This window comes from Balaenoptera musculus, chromosome 5, assembly GCF_009873245.2.
Source record: "Balaenoptera musculus isolate JJ_BM4_2016_0621 chromosome 5, mBalMus1.pri.v3, whole genome shotgun sequence".
Lineage (NCBI taxonomy): Eukaryota > Metazoa > Chordata > Mammalia > Artiodactyla > Balaenopteridae > Balaenoptera > Balaenoptera musculus.
Genome location: NC_045789.1, coordinates 7,556,235 through 7,567,673, shown reverse-complemented (window position 1 = coordinate 7,567,673; position 11,439 = coordinate 7,556,235).

Here is an 11,439-nt window from a genome sequence, read left to right as displayed (position 1 = left end):
GCTGAAGGAAGTAGTGGGGCCTGGGGAAACTAGCTGGGTGGTAGGGCAGAAAGTGAGAGCGCGGGAAAAACACGGGCAGCTGCGGATTACAGCATGGCTCTGGTACTGTTTTGATTGTATTAGTTGTGCAAATTGCCAAAGTGATTTGCATTTCTTCAAACATGTCTTCAAAGTTAAAAACACATGGGCCAGGAGGAGAGCTGTAGCGCAGGGAGATCAAGTATTGATCCCCGATGATCACGGTCGCTTATTCCCTCTTCCTTCCTCTCACCGCTTATTGCTCCTGACTCCTCTCTGTCAAGGACCAGGCTTGACTCTGTCAACAGGTTAACTTCGTAGAAGATAATTTGACAATATCACGCCTCTGCTTAAGTGACTCTGATTACTTCCCACTGTCTTCCCCATAAATCTAATTTCCTTGTCATGGTACACAAGGTCCCTTAATGATTGGATGCCAAGGACATTTCTCCTTCCAGGTCTCACCAGAGTCATTTCACTCTGATTGCTGTGAACTCATTGCTCTACTGGTCACTGCCTGAACAGACAGCCGTGCTGGCATTTCCCCCTCTACCCTGTGCTTGAATTTTTCCCCAACTAAAAAGGGAAAATATTTTCCCTCAGCTGTAAAATATTTTCCATTCCAGAGAATCAGAAAAATCACCTCCTTTTTGCTGTCAGAGCATGTTTTTGCATGTCTGTGATAACACCATCACACCAGTTTTTAGCAGACTTCACTGCGTACACGGCTGATTTTTCTGCTGGAGCAGACAAACCCGGCTTGGAAACTCAGCTGTGCTACGTGATAGCTGGGTGACACGGAAGGTATTTCCTCCTAAGGCCCATTTCCTCATCTGGAAAATTGTGAAAATAGTACGATTGTTAGGAAAATTAAATGTTTTAATACATGAAAGTATTTAGAACAGTGCCTCTCATAAAAGAAGAGTTCTAAAATATTAGCTTTAGTTCATTTATCTATTGATTCTTCAAGAAATATTTATTGAGTATCTGTTATGTACCAGACATTAGTATGATCACCCTTATAATTACTGAGTTCACATTCATTTTTAAATGCTGAACACCTAGCCCAGTAAACGTCACATAGATGTTCATTATATGTTTATCAACATAAAAATTGCTTTGGTCATTAGGCTTAACTACTGGGAAATTGGATACTCAGTTTCCATTCTTTTTATTAGGTAAAAAGATACTGCCTGTAGCTATGATAAACATGCTTTATACACGAATGCTGTTTTCCTTAATGGTTCAGAATTTAGATAACCTAATTAAGATAAAAACAATACCTTCTTTGTATGCAAAATAACTATACTTATGAAGATAATACCTTATGAAGTTATATTGGAAACACCAGTTTATAAATGGTATGATTGTGTGTTTTCGTCTTAGTGTAATATAGTAAAGTTTAGTATAATTAGATATAAATTGTAACCTTTGAAATATTAATAATCTCAACTCTTTGAAACTAAATCAATATAACTTTGCAAGAGCTACATATATAACCTTAGCTGTTAGTAATAACACAGGACCTCAAATGCCAAATATACTTACATTTTATAATTTTTACGTTATTGTGTCTAACATCTCAGTCTCTGGTATATTATAAATTACACTGAAAATTGTGAGAAATACAAATGAAAGTATGTCCTTTTCCACATATATGTATCCTTACGTATACATGGAGGTAATGCATACGCTCTTAGGTATCAAATACTGGACCTATTAAGTGAATGGACCACAGTCTGTTACATAGGCAACTTTACTATATAACTCATTCAGTTACTCATTTAAAAAATGAGTAACAAAGCAGACTCCTTGTTATGTGCTCTATGTGGTTTTCCACAGGACTAAACCTGTTCATTTGGGGATAATTGGTGTAGATCAACTTGGTTTAACTCTACAGTGTTATAGTCTTTTCAGGCTAACAGTACAGATTTTATAAATTCAGAGCTATTTTAGAGGTGAACCTGTCAACTATTCTGGTAAAAGTGTCATGTACAGTAGGAGTGGAGCCAAGAAAGAGATAGATCTGTGTTCTTAATGCTGCCGTTTGGAACTGTTTTAGAATTGTACTGTCTCATTGCCTTAAAAGAGAGCGTTGCATCCTAGTCACAAGGACCCCAGTCTCTAGGACCAGTCTGCCCAAGTTCAATTCTATTAACGTATTCTCTGTGACTCAGTTTCCTGATCTGTGCAATGGGGATGCTGAAAAGAACAGTCTCTACCACACAGGGTAATCATGAGGATTCAGTGGGTCGATATATGTAAAGTATGAATATATAAAATAGTGCACATCTAGCCCTGTGGCAAGCATGTGCCTGAATACCTCACTCTAACAAGAGAGATCTTTTCTATGTTTGAACAGAGTGCTTAGAACCTCCATAGCTTAAAGCAAAATCTCATCCATCCCTCTTGTCTTCCCCGAGTCTGTAAGTAGCTGTGATTGTGCCCTATTCAGCATTCTCCCTGGTTCTAGTTAACACAGGAGCTTAACAAATGTCTGTCGTTGCCTATGTTTTCTTGGATTTTTGTTTGTTTTTTTAATTAATTAATTTTAATAATTTTTATTGAGTATAGTTAATTTACAATGGTGTGTTAGTTTCAGGTGTACAGCAAAGTGAATCAGTTATACGTATACATAGATCCACTCTTTTTTAAGATTCTTCTCCCATAAAGGTCATTACAGAGTATTGAGTAGAGTTCCCTGAGCTATACAGTAGGTCCTTATTAGTTATCTCTTTTATATATAGTAGTGTGTATGTGTCAATCCCAATCTCCCAATTTATCCCTCCTCCCCATTCCTCCCTGGTAAGCATAAGTTTGTTTTCTACATCTGTGACTCTATTTTGTAAATAAGTTCATTTGTACCTTTTTTTTTTTTTTTAAATTCCACATATGTGATATCATATGATATTTGTCTTCCTCTGTCTGGCTTACTTCACTCAGTATGACAATCTCTAGTTTCATCCATGTTGCTGCAAATGGCATTATTTCATTCTTTTTTTATTGTTTTTTAAATCACTTGAAAATCAAATATTGGTGTTTTATTCCTTTTCAGTTCACAGACATAATTCTTAAAGTTGTATAGAATCCTTGGCATGTAGCGCCATGGCAAAATGATCAATAATTCACACTGTACATTGAATTTTTATTTAATTTTACCTAAAAACAGTTGGGTACCAACTCTGTACATCAGGCACTGTGTTCTTGGGCACTGATGGTACAAGAATATACCGGTATAATCTCAACCCAGGATGAGCTCAAACTTGATCATTTAATGCTGTATTTCTGAATCAAAAGTAGAAGGCAGTGGGAATTTTGGCATGTTCTGTATGTTTGGAGGACTTTACATGGAGAGGCAGGGATGACCTAAAGGCACTGCCCATGGAGAAGGTTGTAAAGCAGAGAAATCACACAGGGGAGCAGCCCAGGATGAGAAACAGAGAAGCATAGTAGACAAACTTATTTTTACCTGATTTATAATTTGGGGGGGACTAACAATCCTAGAAAATACTGTTTGGGGATTATCTTCACCCTGAGGTTCTCAAAATGTGGTCCGGGACCTGCAGCGTGAGCGTCACTTGGGAACCTGTTAGAGATGCACATTCTTGGACCACATTTCAGACCTTGTGAATCAGAAACTCTGGGGGATGGAGTCCCCCCAATCTGGTTTTCACAAGCCCTCTAGGTGGAACCCCGGTTATAACCTAGCCAGATGGCAGGTAGACAGTCATTGACGTTCAGTGCTTATTAAGTAAAGGTAATGAAACAATTTTAAAAATATCATTGTAATCTCTACATAACTGCTGTAGATGGAGGTCGTGCGTTTCTGCTCGTCCTGAAGATGAAGAAGCAGCTATATTCTGCTTTCTTGTTAGAGATAAAGAAGTTATAAATAGACAGCTAACCATCCAAAGCAGTATTTGCTTAGTATCAGATGATTATTTTTTGTAATAAATACTATAGATATTCAGAGGAGGTGGTGATACCCACAGGGCAGGTGACTGTAGACAAAGTCAGGACAGAGAATTTAGTGGAAGTGGGTCATCGTCGTGTTCCAGCTCTGGTTTCTAGGCAAGTCTCCAGATGATGTATTGCTGAGTAAAAAAATCACCCCAAACTTGGTGGCCTAATGCAACAATGTATTATTATCTCTCATAGTTCTGGGTTTGCTGGGCTCAGCTGGGAGGTTCTTGCCTGGGGTCTCCTCTGCGTGTGCAGTCGGATCGTGTTACTGACCAGGGTTCTTGGCCTCCTTAATCCATAAAAATTGATGAGAGGCCAGACAAAACATTCAGGCAAGGCGTTTTTGGAGCCCCTGCTGCACCAGCGGGGAGTGAGAACAAACAACAGTTTCCCTTGCTTGCTTGCTTGCTGAGGAGGGAGTGAGCTGGTTCCTTATATGGGGTGAAGGTAGGGGTGTGTCCAGGGATCAGGCCAGAGGGGTGGCTTAGGTGTTTTGACCACCCCTTTGGTGGTGCTGAACGCAGGGGGTATGTGCTTTTGCTTTTGCTCCAGATACCCTGCTTTTCGGCTCTTCAGAAGTGGCAGTTGAGTTTTTGTCGGTCTTTTTGTATCTTATTGTCCATAATTTGCACCAACTGTGCATGCACACGGTTATTTTTAGTCCCTTATAGTTTCTTTGTATTTTGTTGCTTGAGGAGATATTTGTCCAAGTGCAAGCACTGCGGCAAAGGGTCCCAGGTCCCAGCCTGTCTCAATTGCAGCTGGGCGGAGTTCTCCAAAAGTCTGAGATGGATGGATTCAGTGAGCACTTTTTCACTCACAGGTCGTGACCTCTCTCCCTCTGCCCTCAGCGTCCAGGACATCTCCACGTGACTTGGGCTTCTCCCAGCGTCCTGGTCTCAGAGTCAAAGCAGTCACAGGTCAAGTCCCAGTTTAAGGGGAGGGAGGGCACAGGTGTGACTACTTGGAGGGCCATCTTCCGGAGACTAACCGGTGACCACAAGTCGCTGACAAACCCTGGAAGATGTTGGCTACGGCCTGGATGACCTCTGGAGTGTTCTTTGTTGCAGCTTCACCTCTTATGACCTTCCAAACTGGCCTCCATAAATGGTAATTCACCAAGGAGAACAGTAAGATATATCTAAAGTGGATATCGTCAATTTTCTCTCCCATGGCGTTTGGTTTTCAATTGGTTACCAGTATGGACTGTTGAAGTACACAGAGAAATTTCTCTTCAGGTTATAAAACTACCAGCAACCTCCCAGAAAAAATATATCCTTATGTTGGTGAAGCATCTTGGCTTTAATTTCATCTCTATAATCAGACCACACTAATCATAATCTCGAAGTGGTGATATATAACCAATGCATGTGTGTATGTAAGTTTCTTAAAGTCAATAATGTCCTATAAATTCATTTTAGTGTACTTAGGGGAACTTTTAGCCCATTACAATCATTATTCCTCAAAGAATAATGGTTCTATTCTGACCCAGATGTTTTGCAATATAAGGTTCTGTAGAGAAATGCAGTGCCTTCTAGGAAATCCTGATGAGTGAAAATAAATGTGGATTTTCCTATAATTTTATGAATGTACAGACTCTCTTGCTCAGAGTATCTCATGAGATCAAGCCAGATGCTATTCCTTGTGTGAAAGTCATTAAAATTTTACCAAAGAAGCAAACTAAAAATTTAAGCTCTAAATAATTAAAAATTACTTTAAAAATTGCTTATTCTCTAAAAAAGTAGTAAAGGATTTTTATGTTTAAATTTATACTAAAATATTTATAAAACGATTCTTCATCAGAATGCCAAAAACATGTCTTCTTTAATATATTACTATAGCATCTAAGCTTTTAAAATGAAAGAGAATGGGAATGTTTATATTTTATTTCTTAGACAGTTTCTTTCTTTTTTTTTAAACACTCTTCAGATTTGAATACCTAAACAGAACATTTTTCTTTATGGTTATAGTACACTGTAGTATAATATACTATACTACCTGCTATTCAAATTTAGGTCACGGGTCATAGTATATTTTTTAATCATTCTCTACATCAGTTAACTAGGGGCTGTGGACTTGTGAATTCCCACAGATGGCATTTTGCTTTATCTTTCTCATCCAGCCACCTCCACCTTGAAGCCTTCCCGGAGCGCTCCGTATAAGTTGCCCCCACCCCTCTACTCATCTTATTGCTTCCAGCATCTAGCACGGGCCTGCCATAATGAACGTGCACAATAAGCATTTGGTGAATGAATGAAAACCTTTGCCTCCTTAATTGGATGGAAAGCATTCCTGGTCCCAGATGACCTCAACTTGTACCTGAGTTTCTAAGATCACCTGGATTAGGGATGACTCTATCAGTTTTTTAGTTGCAGCTTACCCTAATTGAAAGCTTTGCAAAGCCTAGGTGATTGGGTTTTTTGGGTGAAAATACTAGAAAAAAACATTTTAGAAATGAAATTTAACATAGATACCAACAAGTTGTATTTAGTATTAACTTTTAAAACATTCTATTTTTACAGATTAGTTCAAATGACAGTTTAAACATTTTAACAGACAATGTTTCCTAATTTCAAAGTAAAAAAGGAATGTTAAAATTTTCCTCTTTGCCCCCAGAAATCTGGGCCATATCAGTAAAATGAACAGAAAAAATGAGAATCGCTAGAGCATCGAGAAATGATGAGTATTCTCTTCTAAAAAATGATAATATGTTCTGCTAGTTACAGCCTTTCATCGAGGAGTTCCAAGTATGCTAGTGAAAATTAGCACAGGTATCCTCAGTGCATTAGTACCGTTAGCCTCAGGATGTATTTTTTTTTTTTTTTTAAGAATCTTTCTTTCTTATTTATTTATTTATTTATTTGTTTATTTATTTATTTATTTTTCGCTGTGTTGGGTCTTCGTTGCTGTGCGTGGGCTTTCTCCACTTGCGGTGAGCGGGGGCTACTCTTTGTTGCGGTGCGTGGGCTTCTCATTGTCATGGCTTCTCTTGTTGTGGAGCACGGGCTCTAGGCGTGCAGGCTTCAGTAGTTGTGGCACGTGGGCTCAGTAGTTGTGGCTTGTGGGCTCTAGAGCACAGGCTCAGTAGTTGTGGCACACGGGCTTAGTTGCTCCGCAGCATGTGGGATCCTCCTGGGCCAGGGCTCGAACCCATGTCCCCTGCATTGGCAGGCAGATTCCTAACCACTGCGCCACCAGGGAAGCCCAGGATGTATTTTTAAGTACAGTATTTAAGAGAAAGTATTTTTAATCTTATTTTTTACCTTTGGTGAAAAGGAGTCAAAAAGAAGTTACATAAAATATTAGCTCAAAGAATAGCAAAGTCACTTGCTGAGAAAGAGATGAATAAGCACAAGTCTCTGGACCAGGCTGGCTGAGCGTCACTTTGATCATTAATGCTGCTTCAGCTGATGGCAGACTGTGATAGGATAAGAGTCTGTCCGGTTATGGGCAAGGGTAGCACATGACAAGTTTTAAGGGAATGGTACCATGTAACTTTCTTTTATTATTATTTTTTGCTTCCATTTAAGGGAACTAGTGGTTAAAAAACTCAATGATACTCAGCTAGTCTCACACAATAGCAATGGTAGAAACATTTGACTTTTATCATTTTAAATGAAAGCATTAGTGCTCATTTTAAATATAAGAAATAGCAATGTCACATATGTTAGTCGTCCCTAGGACTATTAATGCTTGGCATTTATTATATGGAAGGTCATTATGGGATTAATTGCTACTTAATAACTCTTCTATAGCCATAAGTTCTCTATTGCTGCTGTTACGGATTGAATTGTGTCCCCCCAAAATTCATAAGTTGTATCCCTGCCCCCCAGTGTGACTGTATTTGCAGATAGGGCCTGTAGGGAGGTAATTAGGGTTAAATGAGGTGATAAGGGTGGTACCAAATCCAATAGGATTGATGTCCTTGTCAGAAGAGGAAGAGACGGAGAGTGTTCCTTCCACACACATGGGGAGAGTCAGGTGAGGACACAGTGAGAAGGCAGCCGTGTGCAAGCTAGGAAGAGAGCTCCCACCAGAAACCAGCCCTGACAGCACCTTGATCTTGGTCTTCCAGCCCCCAGAACTGTGAGGAAGTAAATTTCCATTGTTTAAACCCCCAGGCTGTGGTATTTGGCAGCCTGAGGGGACTGATACGGCTACTGAATGAACCTCTCCGAGTTTCACTGGCTCAAAACAACCATGCTGCTCTTTGCTCCCCAATTCCGAGGATCAGGAATTTGTGTCCAGTTTGGCAAGGACAGCTCTCCTCTGCCCTCTCTGGTGTTGTGCAGGGCAGACCAGCTGGGCAAGGAGACTCCCAGGTGACCCCATGCTCACGTTGGGGCCCAGGTGCTGGCTGTTGGTGGGAGGGCCACAGTTTTCTCCACGTGGCTTTCTCTTCCTGCGTGTTTCTAATTCTCAAGGGATGGGCTGGCCTAGACTTTGTTACATGGCAGACAGGTTCCCTCTTGGTGAAAGTAGGATCTGTGAATCCTTTTGGAAGCTCAGAATCAGAACTCCTAGAATGTCACTTTCACTATTTTCTTGGTCAAAACAGGTCACTCAAAATAGTCTGAAACTACTGGGAGATTTTGTGTGTGGTAAAATGAAACAACATTTTCAGGAATGAACTCCCTTTTTTTTTTCAATAATTTCAGCTGGTTGTAGACTGTAGTACACTTTAAAAGACCAGCCTAGGTCAGTAAGCAATAAAAATAACATAAAGAAAATTTTAAAAAATCAGAGTGAAGAATATGGTTTTAAAATTATTACTCTTTTCCTGAGAAAGGCTAAATTTTATCTGTTTTATGTTGTATGATCCCAGGTTTTTCTCCATATGTAGGACAGTCAATATCTTATATGAATAAGAAAACAACTTAAAGAATGTATAAGAATCAAAGGAGAATATATTCATTCATTGATTTACAAAATTAATAATTAACCTGTTTGTTACACGCTTACTATCTATTATGTTACAAGCTTCCGGACGGTGGATATACCGGAGTAAACAAAGTCGCCAGCTTTGTTATCCCTAAGAATGTTCCTAACACTGTCTTCAGAGCCATAACTTCCTAGTGGTTAGATAACTAACAGACACTTATGTATTAAGTCACATCGTAAGGGCGATTATTAAAAACAGAAAAAAAGATAAAGTGATTAAGAGGCAACTGGGGAAGGGAAAGTTTGATATTTTAAATGAAGTAGGTTAAAGCTGTCAGAAAAAGGTAAAATTTGAACATCTGAAGGTAATTAGGGAGTTAGATCTGCAGTGTCTGGAGGAAGCTCCTTCTGTGCAAAGGTTCTATGGCAGGAATGCTCTGGAATGTTCTAGCAAGAATGGCTGAAGCACCATGAAGGAAAATGGAGTTGAGAAGTATCCAGGGGCCAGACGTGCAGAATATTTCAAGCTATTGTAAGGCTCTGATTTTTATTCTAAGTGTGATTAGAAATTATTTGAGTTTTTAAAAGGCTCTCTGAAGACAGTATGGAAAATAAACTGGAGAAACATGAGTTGAACAGAGAACCCATTAGGAAGCTTTTACAGGAGTCTGGGAAAAGTGAAGATTCATATCAGACCGTGGGTGATGCTTGTGGATGTACAACAAGCTCTCAGATCCACGACACACAGTGAAAGCAGAGTAGATCTACTTACAAGAAGGAGGTTGGGTGTAAGGACATAAATAGTCCAAAATAACTTAAAAATGTTTGGCCTGGGCAACTCAGTGAAAAGTAAGAGCTCTTTCCTTAATTGGCATAATGGGAAAAGAGCAAGTTTCAGTATAAAGGAAAGCACGAGTTTAGCTTATATGTGGAAGCAACTAATGCCGTATCTGGCACACATTTCAATAAATGCTCAGGCAATTTGATAATCATCTTTCCCTCTTTCATAACTTTTTTTTTTTTTCCTACAACATAATAAAGTGTATCCTTAAAAAAGAAAAGAAAAAAGAAAGGGCAGAAAAGAGCCAAGCTGTTGTCTTACCAGCAGAGCAGAGCATTCTGGGTAGGATTACCAGCAGAGCAGAGCATTCTGGGTAGGATTCCCAGCAGAGCAGAGCATTCTGGGTAGGATTACCAGCAGAGCAGAGCATTCTGGGTAGGATTACCAGCAGAGCAGAGCATTCTGGGTAGGATTACCAGCAGAGCAGAGCATTCTGGGTAGGAGTTTTCATACATTCAAAGAAAATTTGAAATCAGTGGATGGTATGGTTTCCTGCCATCCGCTGGGTTTGATACCAATTTGGTTTTGGTTTCATGAACTGAAATAAAAGAAATCCTAAAACCACTGCTAAGATTAATTTCTCATTATAGTCACTACACATCTACACAGAATTTCAGAAAATAATTTGTCACGTTACATTAATGATTATACAATTTAATAAAGTATTTAGAATTTAGTATCACAGTTTAATTACACAGCTATATTTTTTTCCAAAGAAAAACTATTCTCAGCTCTAACTATGCAGTTTCTGTTAGTAAATTCAAATTTGTCTGTTAAAACATGCAGAAATTCTATTATATACTTTAATACAATTCTTAAACAGTTGAAAATAGTTATTTAAGTAATAAAAGCTACATAAAATTTCTATATTTGGAGAAAAATAAAAATTATTTTCTGAGTTTCTAATAATATAGATGTAATGTAGACAAACATTCTGGGATAAGTGGAATGAGTAAGCAGGACAGATTCTTATTGACTGAATACTTATCTACTTATTGGCTAAATATATAACCAACACAGTATGTGCAGTTTTGAAGTCTTCTGATGAAGAAACAACCTTACCGGGATTATTTCAAATTGAATGATAAACATACTATTTAAATGCTTATATAGATCTTTACTATAGAAAGTCACTTTGCCATTTCATAATCTACTTGTTCATTTTGCACCAAATCATTTGTCAGTTATTTCAGCACCGGAATTATACTATCTAAAATAATTTGTGTATCATATATTAAAATTTTACTCTTAAAATGTTAAAATAATATGGTATATTTTACTGACATCTTTCTTATTTTGTTGCCCTTATAGAAAATGTTCTCCTTGGTATTATCTTTATTTGTTGCTTAAAGAAACAATTAAGTAAGATAAAAATCTTCTTACAAATTAGTAGTGGGCTGAAGGTCTTATTGTCTGGTGTGTCCACTCGAACAGGGGCATTCTGGCAACGGTACTGACTTCCTTCACTGGCCGCCTCCACAGTGACTTTAATGATAGGATTTCCAACTCCAGAGTGATCACGTGCTGTGTTATTCCTGTAGCAGTGGTCCACTCAACAAATACCTTTGAGGCCCTACTATATGGTAGGCATTTCAATAAATATTGAATGACTGAATGAGTTGAGGATATCTGGCTTGTCACTATGACTTGAGCAGAATTTTTCTTTGACTTTTTACTTTGGAATAATTTTAGATTTACAGACAAATTATGAAGATGCTAGAGAATGTTCACATATA